This window comes from Rhinopithecus roxellana, chromosome 10 (assembly GCF_007565055.1).
Source record: "Rhinopithecus roxellana isolate Shanxi Qingling chromosome 10, ASM756505v1, whole genome shotgun sequence".
NCBI lineage: Eukaryota > Metazoa > Chordata > Mammalia > Primates > Cercopithecidae > Rhinopithecus > Rhinopithecus roxellana.
This window is the reverse complement of record NC_044558.1, coordinates 67,983,188-68,001,110: the sequence shown is the minus strand read 5'-3', so window position 1 is coordinate 68,001,110 and position 17,923 is coordinate 67,983,188. Positions and strand designations below refer to the sequence as shown.

The 17,923-nt window shown below is 41.2% G+C and overlaps 1 protein-coding gene across 2 annotated transcripts in view; it reads right to left on the bottom strand.

Moving 5' to 3' along the window:
* The window catches only part of SCAF11 (SR-related CTD associated factor 11), a 77,751-nt gene extending 61,363 nt beyond the window's left edge, over window positions 1-16,388 (bottom strand). For both annotated transcript variants that reach the window (XM_010382280.2, XM_010382281.2), the window contains exon 1: window positions 16,058-16,388. The gene's annotated coding sequence lies outside the window, so the exon portion shown is untranslated. The remainder of the gene's footprint in view (window positions 1-16,057) is intronic.
* Between the last annotated feature and the right edge of the window lie 1,535 nt (window positions 16,389-17,923).

Genomic DNA, 17,923 nt, shown 5'->3' with positions numbered 1-17,923 from the left:
TTTTTTTTTTTTTTTTTGAGACGGAGTCTCGCTCTGTCGAGCCCAGGCTGGAGTGCAGTGGCCGGATCTCAGCTCACTGCAAGCTCCGCCTCCCGGGTTCCCGCCATTCTCCTGCCTCAGCCTCCGGAGTAGCTGGGACTACAGGCGCCCGCCACCGCGCCCGGCTAGTTTTTTGTATTTTTTTAGTAGAGACGGGGTTTCACCGTATTAGCCAGGATGGTCTCGATCTCCTGACCTCGTGATCCGCCCGTCTCGGCCTCCCAAAGTGCTGGGACCACATACAGACTCATGTTACAACCAAACCTCCCAAGAAGACTACAGGAGCACTTGGGATCAACAGCACTGTATTTTCACATCAGGGAGGTAGAATAACAAAGACAAGAAAGGCATCCTGGGTGGAAGTATGGAAGCAGAGAAAGAACTGGTGAATTTTTATACTTTTAAGAAAAACAGGAAAACGTCAACTATATTTTTACTTTAACACTTGGTGTACTTTGGAAAGACTTCTGAGCAGAAATGACAACGCCTGTCCAAATAACAAACAAAGCTCTCTTAGTTCATTTGTGCTGCTGTACCAAAAAAAAAAAAAAAAAAAAAAAAAAAAAACACTTGAGACAGGTAATTTATAAAAAATAGAAATTTCTCACAGTTGTGGAGGCTAAGAAGTCTAAGATCAAGGCATCAGCAGGTTCAGTGCCTAGTGAGGATCTGGTCCCTGCTTCCAAGATGGCACCTGTTACTGCATCTTCAAGTATTCAGTGGGGGCCTTTCAGGAGGTGATTAGGCTGTGAGGGCTATGCCCTCATGGATGGAATTAGTGCCTTATAAAAGGGCCCTGTTAGTTCTCTCCAGCCCTTATAGAAGGCACTAATTCCATCCATGAGGGCAGAGCCCTTACAGCCTAATCACCTTCCAAAAGCGCCACCACTTAACACTGTTGCATTCAGGATTAAGTTTCAACATGAATTTTGGAGAGGGCATAAACATTGAAACCACAGAAAAATCCTAAGAGTTAAAGGGTGAGAATTACTGAAAATAAACGACCACATAAAAATGCTTGTCACAGAAAAATGAGAATGGATTTAATAGGAAAAAAGGGATGATGTTCAAATCACTGCTTCTGAAATTTTACCCCATTCTGTTTAAACAAGATTTTTAAAACTTTACAGAGTTTCAATTCCAGAAATTAGTTTCTTTTACACAAATGCTGAAAGTTAACTCTTTCATTGGTTTCTCGAGAATTGATCACTTTCTTCATACTAATCCCTTACAAATTGGTACAAGTAGCTATTATAAAACCAAGATGGAAAAAAGCAATTATCTTGCACAGTATAAACACGACATCTACTCTTTTCTCTAGCTATGCCTGTTATATGAATTTCTGAAACACAAACTCATCCTTCTAGCTATCTCAGAGATAAGTACAATTATGTTACATAAATGTATATGTATCAATGTGCCCTCATATGAATATTTTACACATAATTTAAAGAATTTCACAATCCTACTCCTATGAAATACTACAACTCTAATCCAGATACTGATTATATTACATACTACGCAAACTTAAAAAAAAAATTCTGCCATATTAGCATAAGGCATGAATAGATATGGGGATTCTTTCCTAAATGTAATCATATTACAAATGCTACAAATGTCCATAACCTGGATTTTTGTGTAAGCTTTTCATATTATTTTTAGCTACTGCTTTCTAACAAGCCATGAATTATCTCATTTAACTTTTATAGAACCTGGTGAAAGAGATATCTCAATTTTACATACAATGAAAGTAAGTAACATGCCCAAGATCGAAAAGCCAGCATTAAGTAGTAGGACTGGAACCCATAAGCCATTTACCAGTAAATAACACAAATATTAATCCAAGTCACTAGAAATTATGAGTATTCAAACAACAAGGATTGGTAACATTCTTAATGATTAAAATGACTGCAAAAATGCTAGGCTTTTAATCTGCCTTCTTTATCACTATATTACCAGGATCCAACAGCATGCCTTCAAAGGAGTGCCCAATTTTTTATGGATATGTTTAGCAACCATAGCACATGTTATTTGTCAGGCACGATTCTAAACACACTTAGCCCCCCTCTCTACATATATTAAAAAACCACTATGATCTTGAGAGATTAACTTCATTTTACAGCGATACTGTCATTACCCCCATTTTATCATGGAAACACCTAGCAAGCTGTAGAGCTGGGACTGAAATTCAGGAAATCAGGCTCTCCTATGCTCTTAACCATTGACACTAAACGGCCTAATACACAAAAAGATCTCTATAAGGGTCATAAGTTACCCAACAACTCACCCGAATACCATCTCCTTACAGTATTTAAGTACTAATTAAGTAACATTTATCTGAGTCCAGTGGTAATAAATAGCAGTTAACTCTTATGTTCCATTCTCTTAAATTAGCTCTATTTAGTGAGTGATTTTCACGCCCTTTTAGTGCAAAGAACCTGAGAGTAGAATAATCGGATCAAGACTGTCCTGTTCTACCAGGTTCCAAAATACCATTAGCGTTCCTCTTCCCAAAATACACTAATAGGAAAAACTAAACTGATATTAGTAAGATACTAGTTGTCAATGTCTTAGGACATAACCTAATATATCACATCATTTATAATAGTTTGCTTTAGGGAAACAGGGCAGCTGATTTATAAATTAACAAACTAAAGAAATATTGTTAAAGAGTATATATAGTTTGTTTTTGGAAGAGACAACTCAGACCAAAATGATGCTGTTAGAGATTGAGTGATATTGGGATTATCTCCTAAATGTAATCTTATTATAAATGCTACAAACTGCCAACTACTTTTTCAAGTGAAATCTCTAACTGGTCAGTCTTCTGCTATGTTCGCCATGACTAACACAGGATATGATCTGTTCGACACCATAAAGTATATCAGTAAGTTATGTTAATGAGAAAGTAAACAGGATGAAGAGTCAAAAATGGTGAATGAACACATCCCTAAAACAAACTATTCTAAATGATGTGATAATTTAGAGAAGTTTTACAAATCCATGCCAAAAAATAACCCTGATATTGATCCAAGTCCCTTAAAGTTGTATCAAAATAACCCCTAAACAAACAGCCGCTTAGAGCTCTGAGATTCCTGTCTCCCAAAAAGATCCAAAAACCGAAACACCATTCTCCCATTTTCTGAAGAATAAATATTATCTGTCATCCTTGAATAAATACGTTTTTGTTTTTTATCTCATTTCCCCTAGTTATTCTAGCTACAGATTAACTTTAGGCTGTTCACAGGGCTGGCTATTCAGTCTGAAAATTTGGAGTATTCTCCCTAGTCTACTGGTTTTCAAATTTCTTAAGTTTTATAAATATTTGATTCAAATTTTATTTTCAGATATATTTTAGAATATGGTTTTGGCTAACACAAAGTCGGCCCCATTATAGCCTATCTCAAAAAATCTGGGCAGAATACTAAAGGAATTCATCTAAGTACTATACTCTGAAAAGCAAATTAAAGTAGGTGGAATGTGGAGGGGAGTAAAAATCTGGAGAAGCAAACTACATTGAGTCTTCTCGTTTTATTTTTCATCTTTTCTCTCATAGCTTTGTCCTTAGGGTGGTTACACGGTGGCAGTGGCACAGGTGGCTAAAAGTCTGAGAGAAGCCCCATTTTTCTGGGCATTTCTAGCCAAAGGAACCAGGAAAAGGGGACACTGCAGGGTGGAGAAAAAATCCTGGAGAGAGTCTGATCAAGAGGATTCCTTAATTCTCTGCATGAATCTACACAAGTCCTAGCTGAGCTATGCAAGCATTCAGTTAGCACAGGACAGACCCAGGGCAATACAGCAAAGGCTGTGAAAACTAAACTAAAGGTGAACTATCACCCCCAAAAGGTAAGACAAAGTTTGCAGTCTGAGGCCAGACATGATGGCCCATGCCTGTAATCCTAGCACTTTGGGAGGTAAGGTGGCAAGATTGCTTGAGCTCAGGAGTTCAAGACCAGCCTGGGCAACATAGCGAGACCTCATTGCTACCAAACAAACAAACAAACAAAAATTAGCCAGGTGTGGTAGTGCACACAGGCAGCCCCAGCTACTTGGGAGGCTGAGGCAGTAGGATTGCTTGAGCTATGGTCATGCCACTGCACTCCAGCCTATGCAACAAAGATCCTGTCTCAAAAACAAAACAACAACAAAAAACCCCACCAAAATGTATGGTCTGAATCTAATGGGCTATTTGTTAAAACAAAACATCTCTAGAAGACTATTTACAGGGCCTAGAGTCGATATAACATAATATTGTCCAGGATACAGTTCCAACTTACTTGACATTCCAAGCACCAGAAAATGTGACCAATTCTCAAGGGAACAGACAATCTATAACTGCCAACGCCAAGATAACTCAAATATTGGAATTACTGAGGACTTTACCTATTATAACTATGCTCCATGGAGAAAAAAATAAACACTTTCAAAAAAAGAAAAGACAATTCTCAGCAGTGAAATAGTAGGTATAAAAAATTAAAATTTTAGAGGTAAGAAATATGATGTCTAAAAAAAGGGTACAATAACAGAATAGAAATGCAAAGAAGTCAGTGAACATGAAGCCAAATCAACAGAAATGATCTAATCTGAAGAACAGAGAAATAAAAGAAGAAAAAAATAAAGACTCTCAGGGTCCTCTGGACAACATCAAAAGTTTTGTCACTTGAGTACCAGAAAGAGAAAGAAATTGGTACAGAAAAAAATACTGGAAGAAATAAGGTTCATAAGCCTCCTAAACTTGAAGAAGGGCACAAATTTAGAAATTCACCAAGCTCAGAGAACACCAAATAGGATAAATGCAATAGAAAAACATGCTTACAAATTATAATCAAAGGCCAGGCACAGTGGCTCATGCCTGTAATACTAGCACTTTGGGGAGCCGAGGCAGGTGGACTGCCTGAGATCAGGAGTTCAAGACCAGACTGGCCAACATGGTGAAACCCCATCTCTACTAAAAATACAAAAATTAGTTGAGCACGGTGGTAGGCACATATAATCCCAGCTACTCAAGAGGCTGAGGCAGAAGAATCACTTGAACCCGTGGGGGTGGAGGTTGCAGTGAGCTGAGATCGTGCCACCGCACTCCAGCCTGGGCAAAAAGAGCGAAACTCCATCTCAAAAATAAACAAACAAATAAATCATAATCAACTGCAACAAAGCAAACATGAAGAAAAAAATCTTTTTTAAAATTTATTTTTATGTCAATAAGTTTTTGAGGTACAGGTGGTTCTTGGTTACATTAATGAGTTCGTTAGTGGTGATTTCTAGGATTCTGGTGCAGTTGTCACCTGAGCAACATTACACTGTACCCAGTATGTAGTCTTTTATCCCTCACTCCCTGCCAACCTTCACCCTGAGTCCCCAAAGTCCACTGTATCTTTCTACTTACTTATTTTTGAGACCGAGTTTTGCCCTGTTGCCCAGGCTGGAGTGCAGTGGTGTGATCTCGGCTCACTGCAATCTCCACCTCCCAGGCTCAAGCAATTCTCATGCCTCAGCCTCTGGAGTAGCTGGGATTACAGGTGCGCACCACCACACCTGGCTGATTGTTGTATTTTTAGTAGAGACAGGGTTTCACCACGTTGGCCAGGCTGGTCTCAAACTCCTGGCCTCAAGTGATCCGCCCACCTCGGCCTCCCAAAGTGCTGGTATTACAGGCATAAGCCACAGCGCCCAGCCCAAAGTCCATTATGTCATTCTTATGCCTTTGCATCTTCATAGCTTAGTTCCCACTTATAAGTGAGAACATACAATATCTGGTTTTCCATTCCTGAGATACTTCACCTAGAATAATGGCCTCCAGCTCCATCTAAGTTGCTGCAAAAGACATTATGCCTGAGTATTATCCCACGGTGTATATGTACTACGTTCTCTTTACCCACTTAGTTGATGGGCACTTAAGGTTGGTTCCGTATCTTTGCAATTGCGAACTATGCTACTATAAACGTGTGTGCATGTGTGTTTTTCATACAATGACTTCTTTTCCTATAGGTACTGAGTAGTGGAACTCCTGGATTGAATGGTAGATCCGAATATGTTCAAAATATTATCATTTCAACATGTAATAAATTTAAAAATTATTAAAGATGTAATCAATTTAATAATTGTTTAATGAGCTATTTTACATTCTTTTTGTAAAATCCAGTGTGTATTTTATACTTAGAGTACATCTCAATTCAAATTAACCACATTTCGAGTGCAAGAGTCACATATTTAGTTACTGGCTACTCAATTGGACCATGAAGCTCTAATGCAACCACTAAAAAATAATACGAAGAGATAAGAGTTAAAAAACCAAGGGATACATTTAAATAAAATATCAAAATATATTCATATAATCTAAAAAAGGACAGACACTTTGGGAGGCTGAGGCAGGGTTGCTTGAGGCTCAGTTTAAGACCAGCCTGTGTAACACAATGAGACACCTATCTCTACAAAAAATTTTTAAAATTAGCCGAGTGTGGCGGCACGCACCTGTAGTACGAGGTACTCTGAAGGCTGAAGCAGGAGAATTACTTGAGCCCAGGAGATTAAGGTTGCAGGGAACTACGGCCATCCCATAGCATTCTAGCCAGGGAACAGAGTGAGACCTTGTCTCTCCCCACACCTCCCAAAAAAGGAAGAAAATAGAGGAGCAAACAGTAATAATTATATTAAATGTAAATAATGTAAATAATCGTGCACACCAATTAAAAGAGATTATCAAACTGGATTTTAAAGAAAGACTGAATTATATGCCTGTCTACAAGAAACTCTTTAAAAATAAAGATAGGTTAAACATATAGACCAAGATATGCCAAACAATACAAACAATAATAAAAGACAGTTGGAATGGCTATATTAATATGAACTATATTTTAAACCTATTTAAAGAGTCTAATTGGATTTGTTTACCCTCCATTCAGTTTTAATTATATCTAGTTCTGTGGCAGTTTTGAAACAATGAAGCTATTTCATTTCATGCATCTCCCTCACATTACTCATGTTGATGCATTAAGTAACTGGACACGCACAACAGTTCCTAAAGAAATATTACCTATTACATTAAAACTGTCCTATCTGATGGGTTTTCTATGATGAGGTTTTCAGGTGAATGATAGCTTATAAATTTTTTGAGTCATTAATATTTATTCCCCATTATAACAGTTTACCGAAACATTCTTCTTGACAAGCCATCTAGGCATACAAAATAGTGCTATAAGTATATTTACATTTAAAAAAAAAAAATCACCTATCAGGGCTGGGTGCGGTGGCTCATGACTGTAATCCCAGCAATTCAGGAGGCTGAGGAGGGCAGAGGTCAGGAGTTCGAGATCAGCCTGACCAACACGGCGACACCCTGTCTCTACTAAAAATACAAAAATTAGCCGGGTGTAGTGGTGCATGCCTGTAATCCCAGCTACTCAGGACGCTCAGGCAGGAGAATTGCTTGAACTTGGGAAGCAGATGTTACAGTGAACCGAGATTGTGCCACTGCACTCCAGCCTGGGTGACAAAATGAGACTGTGTCTCAAAACAAAAAAAACAAACAAGACCTATTATTTGTAAACTGTTTGATTGATCCCAGAGAATTTTTAAAACAGTGTTGTTTTGGCCGCTCTCTTTCATGTTTGTATTTCTGTTTTGGTTTGCTTTAAGCTGCTAAATAACTACTGTGGTCAGGATACTAAGCCTGGTATTGGAATAAAAAGACAGATTAAGATACTGTATCCCTTCAGGTACAAAGAGTAGACTTGGAGACATAGGATACAGAAGATGAACAAGAAAGCATATGCTAAGTGCCAAATACAAGAAATAGTCAAAGAGTTCCTAAGACATTTTTTAAATGTACCAGTGGGGGAGTAACTAACGACTGAGGCAAGTGAAGAAAAATAAAAATAATAAAGTGCAAAAAGTTAATGTTCTTCAGTCTAAATTAGGACTTAAATTGTGTTTTCTTAGGTGGACTTCAATTTATCCCATTTATCTGTTTTTAAAGTTGTTTATAAGATGTTTAAATTGGGGACTTTGAGCTTAATGCAGTAGCAGAAAGGTGGTGGCAGTGGGGAGATGGACAGTAGGGGAAACCAGTCAGGAGAAAATGGAAAGAAGACTACATATCAATAAAGAAGGCCCGATTAGAGCTAAGCTCCCCTAGGGCACAGACCTAATAGACACATAGACATCAACAAACCTGGAGTTCAGAACCATGGGTAGAGTGAATGCCTACAACATACTAGGTAATGAACTACACATTCTGGCATGCCTTTCCACGTTTAATCCGCAAAATACCAGAACACGGTATATTTAAAAACTTAAAACACCGTCAATACTGAACAACAGAACACCGCATTAAAAAGGCTTAAAAATCGTACATTAAACAGAGCTAACTTAAGAATATGAACAAGAGACAGAGTTAGTTGCTATTACCACTGGACTTAGATAAATGTTATTAAAAAATTAGGTGATGAAACTGAGATACTGATTAGATCACCTATAGAAGGTGACAGTCATCTAGGACAACCAGAGTTCAAAACCAGGTCTGACTGACTCCTAAACCTATACACACACACAAACACACAAACGCACACACACAAAAGACTGAACTAATTTTTACCTTATTGTCAAAATTACAATAAAAAGACAACCCTAAAAGTACATCTGAGAAGTCTAGGGTAAAAGAAAGGATAAAAAAAGAAGTTTAGTCTTATCCCTAACAGAGATGTGAGTCTCAAGAGGGTTTAAATGTACTCTAGAGGGTTTGAATTTAAAGACTGAGAACACTTTTAATTTTCACTAAAAGTGTTGGTATAATAATCTTTTACAAAAAGGAGTAAGTATAAATTTTAAAAGAACACGTCTGTATGCTGCTATTCTGGCTGGAGGCATTGGAGACCAAGTTAGTGAGCAAAATGCCCATGTTAGGAATAGTGAGGGAACCCAGATTAAGGCAGAGCTCAAACAGAATGGTAAAATCTTCAGTATGGGGTATCTAAGAAGTATGGAGTAAGTGGTGCATCCCAGGACAGGATGTCAGAGCCTAAGTAGAGAAAAAAGTTAAGGCAATGGGAAACTGGCCATATGCAGGGCATTTATCAAATTTAGTAAGTAATGACAATGAGTCAGAGTTCTCCTCGTGAGAAGGGAGTTATAAATTTGGTAATGGAAAAAAAGAGAACAAATCTCATGGACTGAAATTGGAGAAATTGGTACCAATTCATGGTTTTCTACACATAGACATCGAAATAATTAGAGCATCCAAATCTTGTTTGCTAAATACCTTTTTCCACTAAAAGCAACCACTCTTTGGAGGAATGGTTGATTCCAGTGCTGGGGCAGGGAAAGTACAAGGTGAGCTTCATTTTCTTATGCCCAAAAGGAAGGAAATGGCTGGGTGTGGTGGCTCACACCTGTAATCCCAGCACTTTGGGAGGCCAAGGCAGGCAGATCACTTGAGGTCAGGAGTTCAAGGTCAGCCTGGCCAACATGGCAAAATCCCATCTCTACTAAAAATACAAAATTTAGCCAGGTGTAGGGGCCCACGCCTGTAATCCCAGCTACTTGGGAGGCTGAGGCACAAGAATCACTCGAACCTGGGAGGCAGAGTTTGTGGTGAGCCAAGATCACCACATTGCACTCCAGCCTGGGCAACAAAGCAAGACTCCACCTCAAAAAAACAAAAAAGGAAGTATGAGGAACAAGTCAAAAGAAAACAGAAACTATCTTGAAGGGCTTTCAATAGCCAAAGCTAAGACAATCTCGGAATAAATAAATAGCAAGTTTAACAAGGAATGGGGTATTTTTACAGTCTCAAAATACTTTTCCACAAAAATGCATGTTAATTACCAATGGGACAAAAGTAACTTTACAGTGAAGAAGCTTGGATGATATTACCTCAATCAAGTTATTATAGTGCACACTATGCGATATCAAGTTATCACATATCATCAGTAATGAGACAAACAGAAATTGTATGCCATTTGATAGGACACAATGAGAAAAACGCAACATCATTACTGTCAAATAGCGTACAATCTGAATCTAACCATAAGGAAATATCTGGCATCCTACAGAAAGTACATGTGGGGGGAAAAAAGAAAAAGAATCATGCAAACCCAAATGGAGAGACATTTTGCAACAGAACTAATCTATAAGCTTTAAGCAGTACAAACAAGGTCATGAAAGTCAAGACTGGGGGACTGTTCCAAGTTGAAGGAGTCTAAAAAGATGTTACAGTTAAATGCAACACAGAATTCTGAATTATTTTGTTACAAAGGAAATTACTGTGGAAACTGGCAAAACTTGAATGTGGTCTGAGGTTAGATTCTAATAATATAGGAAGATTAATTTCTTAATTTTTTTTTTTTTTTTTTTGAGACAGGGTCTTGCTCTGATGCCCGGACTGTAATGCAGTGGCACAATCTTAGCTCACTGCAGCCTTGAACTTCCTGGGCTCAAGTGATCCCCCCGTCTCAGCCTCCTGAGTAGCTGAGACCACAGGTGCATGCTACCACACCTAGTTTTGTTTCTTTTTTGTAGAGACAAGTTCTCACTATGTTGCCCAGGCTGGTCTCAAACTCCTAGGCTCAAGTAATCCTACCGCCTCTGTCTCCCAAAGTTCTCGATTATAGCTGTGAGCTACCGCACCATGCCAATTTCCTAATTTTGATGGTTATACTGTAGTTGTGCAACACAAAATCCTTGTACTTGTTTGAGGTGATGAGACTGTACCTGCAACTTACTCTCAACTGGTTTAGGAGAAAAAAGGTCTTTGTAGAGTACATGGAACTTAAGTGGGATTCTACAATTTACTCTCAAAAGACTCAAGGGGGAAAAGTTCTTTGTACTGTACTAGGAACTTTTCTGAAAGTTTGAGAATTTTTTTTTTTTTGTAGTTACCTATAAAATTCACTTACAGAAGATAAGCAAAGCAGTGTTCCTTTTAAATGAAGAACAGCATGACAGTATATATTTTCACCTCTTCTTTTTATAAGACCCTGCTTTATTATTAGGAGATTGTCAATGACCTTTGATCTCTATCTGCATCGTCCAATAACCACTATTCAGTACCTCAACTGCACTACCCACTTTGCAAGTGCTCAACAACCACGTAACTATTACACCAGGCAATACAGATTCAAAACATTTCCATCATTACAGAACTGTCTACTGGACAGCACCGATATAGAGGTTGACAGGCCTCTAGATCAGTGAAACAACTGAAGACTGAAAGTCAGATGGACCCAGGTATAGATACTTAGCAACTTCTCTGACACTAAGTCATTTAACTTCTCCAGAGCCCCAGACTCATGTGAAATGGACTAATACATTCAACATTGCAAGGCTACTGAAAAGATCAAATGAAAATTTATGTAAAATGTCTACAACAGAGTGGCTGACACATAGTAAATATCTGATAAACATTATCTGTCTTCTGTAATATGGGTGATAATTAAACTTTGATCTCAATACTTTTAGATCTAGTTAAGCAATTACAGAGGCATCACCTTACTGTCCTGCTTGTTCAAAAGGCCAATGAACTTCACATTGTTAGTCAACAAATTTTTTTTTTAGTTCTTACCTTACTAAACTCTTATCAACACTTGACCCAACTCTCTCTTCTTGACTTCTCTCTCCTTGTAACACACTCTTCCTTTGGTTTCTGTAACACCCCACTCACCCTCTACTTCTCTGATCTTCACAGTATTCTCTGGGAGCTCACATTCTTCCAGCAAAGTTTTTTAAATGTTAGAGGTCATTGTGGTTCCATCCTAAGCTTTTTTCCCCCCAAGTTATATTCCCTCACCTGGGCAATTTCATCCATACCTATAGTTCCAATTATCTGTATGGGTGACTCCAGTTTTCCATTTCCAGCCCATACTCCTCCTCTGAATTTTAGAACCATACATCTAGTACTTACAGGAACTTCTACCTGAAAGCTCCAAAGGTACTTTAAGCCTGATATATTAAAACCAAAAGAGCTCTTGTCCTTATCTGGCACAACCTAGGAATGTAACCCAAAAGTCGTTTTTCAAATTTCTTTCTCCCTCACTTTCAATCTACTAACTGAGGCCTGCTGGTCTCAAATCCCATCCACTGAGCCCATCTCCACAATTATCATCCTAATTCAAGTTATCCTCATCTCTCCCAGACTACTAGAAAAGACTGCTAACTAATTCTCCCAGATCTCCTCTTGCTGCCTCTCTCCTCCCTTTCAATACATATCACCACAATCCTACTTCTGCCTTCTGGAACGTTAAGAAATTAATATGGCTTCTAAATGACAACATTTTTAACAATAAGATAGTTATACTGCTTGATATGGTTTGGCTGTGTCCCCACCCAAATCTCATCTTGAATTGTATTCCCATAATTCCCACGTGTTGTGGGAGCAACCTGTTGGGAAATAATTTGAATTACGGGGCAGTTACCCCCATACTGTTCTCATGGTAGTCTCACAAGATCTGATCGTTTTAACAGGGGTTTCTGCTTTTGCATTTTCCTCTTTTTCTCTTGCCACCACTATGTAAGAAGTGCCTTTCTCCTCCCACCATGATTCTGAGGCCTCCCTAGCTATGTGGAACTGTAAGTCCAATTAAACCTATTTTTCTTCCCAGTCTCAGGTGTATCAGCAGCGTGAAAACAAACTATTACACTGCTCTACTCTTAGCTGAGGCATTCTTAGCTCCTTCTATATTAAGACAAATGATAGTTTCAAGGTCACATACTGTCACACTCCTCTAAAAACACACACCGCTTAGGCTACTTGTGGGGGTTCATTCCTGTAATCCCAGCACTTTGCGAGGCCAAGGTGGGAGGATTACTTAAGCCCAGGAATTTGAGACCAGCCTGGGCACCATAGTGAGACCTGTGATCACACCACTGCACTCCAGTCTGGGAGACAGAGCGAGATGCTATCTGAAAGCAAAAACAAAACAAACAACAACAAAAAACAAGGACCCCCGAAATGAACATGGCTCACGTGCATGGATATAACTAACTGGGCAGTTTATGCCAGAGACTTGCTTAGTCTAAACTTTCAAACCACAATCACTATTCGTAATGTTTTATAGCTGAAAGCATGTTAATTCATTAACTTACATGTAAGGCATTGTTCAGGTGTTTAGGGACAAAACAGTGACCAATACTGACAAATGCTGACCTCACAGAAGCTAAATTAGAGTGAAGAAAATAAACAATAAACCTCAGTTAGTAGATTACAAAGCATGTTGCAAAATGATAAATGCTATGGAGAAAAATCTGGTATAAAAACAGATACGAAATATCGGGGGGAAGGCTGTTGTTTTATACATAGTAGTTAGAAAAGACCACAACAGCACAGGGGAAAGGAGATTGGAGAAACAGTGAGCAGATGAAGTCAGAGAGGAAGAAGAGACTCAAATCATAGAGTCTTGTAGACCATAGGAGTATGGAATTTACTATGACTGAGGAGGGAAGTCATCTGAGAATAGAAGTTACCTGACCTGACATTTTATCAGGATCACTCTGGCTATGGAGAGTTAAAGACTGTAGATCAGCAAAGATCACAGTGACTTTTTAGGAAGATATTTCTGAAAGCAAAATAGTGGTTGTGTTTTTATGCTTTGTATTGAATTTTTATGTGTCTACGTACATTAAGTTCACAGATACAACTTAAAAAAATACAATGCAAAGATGAGTTTTGGGAATAGCAAGAGAATGATACAGGATATTTTAACTCTGGGCTCTACTCAGTATTACTGCTGAGTAATAGTATTACTAACAGTATTACTGCTCAGAAGCAAGACAAGGTGCAAGGCTACTAATTTATTTTGGGGGACTGACTATAATTAAAAATCTGGATTTTATTTCACTGGGCAAGGTAAACCTTGTCAAGGTACAATTTACATCATTAAAAGACAAGAGCAGGTGATAGCAGGGTTTGCTAAAGGGAAGCTACAATGAAAATTAATCTACAGTTGACTTTCTTTTTATTACTTTTATGCCTGCTATCTCTTTAAGATGCTACGACTATCTCTGATACACTTTAAAAGTTCAGTATTAAGTTGATGGGTAGTATAATACTGCACTTTCTGATTACTAAAAGATGTTATTGATGATGAATCAACAGTATCACGTAACTGCACTGATTCATCCTATCTCTGTGAATAAAAGCACAGGTTTTCAAGAAAACTGTCTAAGCCCTAGCTGGTGCCAAACGACGATAGGGAGCTAAGTAACTCCTGAAAAGTTTTGATCTTAACACACTGGCCCCATTACCACATGAAGGTATTAACAGAAAAAGTAAAAAAATTCTCCGTAATATTTCCTCCATGACATGTTTTCAGGCAACATATTTAGAAACTTTAAATTTTCTTCTACAGTTTTCTTCCCCTTTATACTGAAGAATGTCTTTAAAGCATGAGTATACTTACAGTAAGCAAACATTCAAATTTTACCCCAATGGAATCTTAAAATGTACTCAAACTCTCAGGCAAAAAGTTCACTATCTGAATGTGAAAAACTGAATGACTGTTAAAATATCTGCAAGCACCAAAAAATACAGCTAAAATGCAGCTACCCTAAGAACTACTATTTTTAAAAAACCCATATTGCATAAAAAATGTAAATTCAGATTATCCAATAGGATAATATAGAACACAAGAAATCCAAAGACAGTTTCAAGATTTCATTTCTCTTGCCCACTGAGTTAAAACAACAAAAACAAAAGGCCCATAAACTTTTTCCTTGCATCTTTTGACCAAAATAGTGAGATGATCAAGCCAACTGCCAAAGAAACAGGAAAGAGAAAGTAGTTGTTTAGAAATAGACTTGATTACATGTCAAAATTTTAATACAATTACTAATAAAATATAAAAACCGTTATTTTAAAATGTACTGCCCTGATATTCTGCTGCTGAGGTAGGTAGTGATATGTAGAAATTAATTTTTCTTTCTAAAACGAAAAAATACTGCATTTATTAATATGCTATTCCCAAATTTCGGGGGCAATTCCCAAAGCGGAGAAAATGTAACATCAGCATCTACTACACAAAGCATTAAAAACATTTTTCAGCAGTTTTGCTTAAGTCTCTTTCTCTTAGGTCAGTGGTAGCATGTTAGCCAAAATGTAGCCCAAAATGAATGAACAACAGTCAGCTGGTAGACACTGTATGTAATACAATACGGAAATATATTGAAGGTATTTCAAAATTCAACATTTGAATCTGTGAATGTCTAAATCAAGTACTCTAAATCGAGCGTCTACTTTTGAAACAATACTCCAAAATACGTGTTGGTGGCAAGACCGCCAGCCATCTGTAAGAAATCTTTTTAATGGTTCAAAATTCCTAAGTCCGAGGAGGAGCAACCGATTAGGCTAAATTTATATCTCCCGGCCCCGTAGTCGTCAGCCCAGGTAGCGAATTTAAAACATTGGGGGTGGGTGAGTAGTTTGAAGTTCAGATCACGGAGTGAAAAACGCTGATGCTTAGAAGCGCCGGCTCTTCCCCATTCGCGCACTCGACAGGTCACGGCGTAGTAAAGTTTGGTTTCACTAGCGGGCTTGGACGCTCGCGACCAAATTCTCCCAAGAAAAGCCGACACCGCGGTCGGGAGCGCCCGGAAGCTCAGCAGGACACGTTTCCACCGCAGGGAGGAGGGCGTCTGCGGCGGTTCTGGCGTGGAGCCCCTTGTCCCCCTGTAGGACCCTGCACCCGGGCGGGGACTGGCTTCGCCGGCTAAGGCGGCGGGAGGCGCGTAGGCCACAAGGAGGAAATGGGACGGAGTGCGACAGAGAGGCGGCGGCGGCCCAGGGCCGGGCCTCCCTCGCGGGGCAGCGGGAGGGAAAGCGGCCCTCCCGGCCGCAGCCTCCCCCATCTCGAGAGGCAGCTCTAACTTTCCTCCCAGCGCACGACGTCGCACGGGCCGCGCGAGATTCCGAAACTTTGTCAGCCCTGGCGTCGCCCTAGGCCCGCTCCAGCGCTCTGCGCCGGCCGCTATCCCTCGTCTAGCCCAGACAGCTGCCCAAGCCCATCCACCCCGCAGGTCGACCAATGTTTACCTCAGGCCGAGGTCGAGGCGCTCGGTCCGGCCGCGGCCCCACAGCAGGTTCCCAGGTCACAGTCACTCCGCCAACAAGTTCCCCAACATGGACTCCTTCGTCTGCTTTGTGGTGTTACAGGGTCTCTGGGACACTGACTCCGCTGGCTCGGTCCACAGGCGGCGGCGAAGCAGGGAGCGACCCAGGTTGCGCCGCTCCGCGCGACTTGCGCCACCGCTACTCCCCCTTCCCCCGCCTTGTCTAGCCTCCTCCCTCCCCTCCCCTCCCCTCCCCGCGCGTCTCCCTCCTCCTCCCTTCCCTCGCTCGCTTGGCTCACTGTCGGCGCGCTAAGGTGACGACGGCGGCTGCCGGACTCGCCGCGTTCGGCCTACTCTCGCTCTGGCCCTGAGTGCATGTTCGCAGTGCCCAGCCGGGCCGCAGGGGGGCGCTGGCAAACTGCTGTTTGCGACCGAGAAGCGTGGTGGGTGGAGTCACGTCACGCGGCCTGTGAGCGGGAGGAAGGGCAGCTGCGATGGAGGGGCCTTCTGGGAAACGTCCTTCCTGCCCCGCCTTTCGCCCACGCTGCGGATGGTGCGCCTGCGCAGCGCGTGGACTTTGGCCTCAGCCCTCCTTTGGCAGTTTTACAGACTGCGTCGCGGAGGACAGTGAAAGAGGCTTTAAGGTGACTGGACAGGAAGGATTTTGCTCAGGATGTGTTCCTCTATCTTTATGGTAATCTGATATTGAAAAGAGTTCGTGTTTGCGGTGGATTGAGTGTTCACCTGGCGGCGCTGCCCACGTGAAATGCAGCCCGTGGGGTAAAGAGTAGGTAACTTAGAAGCCCACCTTTCCTCCTTTCTGGTGGGCATTTTTTAGATGCCGGAGGGAGAGCTTTCCCCCCTGAATCCCCGAGCCTAGGGGCTTTCCCCTGTCTTAACCCCACATCACAAAATTAAATTTGGACCAGGTGCGCGGTCTCTCACGCCGGTAATCCCAGCACTTTGGGAGGCGGAGGCTGACGGATCCTTTGAGCCCAGGAGTTCGAGACCAGCTTGAGCAACGTATTAAGACCTCGTTCGGGAGGTTGAGGTGGGAGAATCGCTTGAACCCGGGAGGCTGAGGTTGCAGTGAGCCGAGATCGTTCCACTGCACTCCAGCCTGGGCGACAGAGCGAGACCCTGTCTCAAGCAACAACAACAAAAACTATCATGATTTACTTTAAAGACCTCCACGTTATGGTTAGTGACGTGTGTGCCAGCCTCCACTTTTTTCCTCGGCGGGTTATTAAATGTTTTGTTTTACCTCGGAAGTATTTTGACTTTTTCAAAGCCACTGACTCTTTAGCCTCCTAGTTTCTCTTGTCGATTGCAGCAAGCTTCCGGTTGCTCTGTCTGCCCTCAGTGTCCCCCATCTACCAGCTGACCTTCCAGTCTTCCCACCCACGCCCTTGTCCTGCTTGCGGCTCCCGCAGGACTAAGCTCTGCTCTCTGCGCGCGGATCACCCAGGTCCCAGTCGCTTTCAGCCGCGCGTTCACACCTTTTCCTGTCGCCTGCCCCCGTTCTGTCCGCGCGCGCTGCGCTCTCCCAGCCACGCTGACGCCTGCCCGGGATGAGTTTCCTCCCTTCTTTGTCGCGGCCCTGCCTACTGGGCGCTTCCCTGCCGCCTTCCCGCATTCTCGCAGATTACGTTGCCGCGTCTCCTGCTCCCGCCCTGAGGACGTCGCTTTTCTGGCACTCTCATCGTGTGCATTCTGTTGAGTCTGCTCACTGTCTCACACTGTGAGAATTGGGGCAGTGTCTTATCACTTTCATAACAGCGTCTGACACTTCCTGAAGGAACACATGAATGGCAGCCTTGTCGCTGTCAAAGTCTTTGAGTTTTTCAGT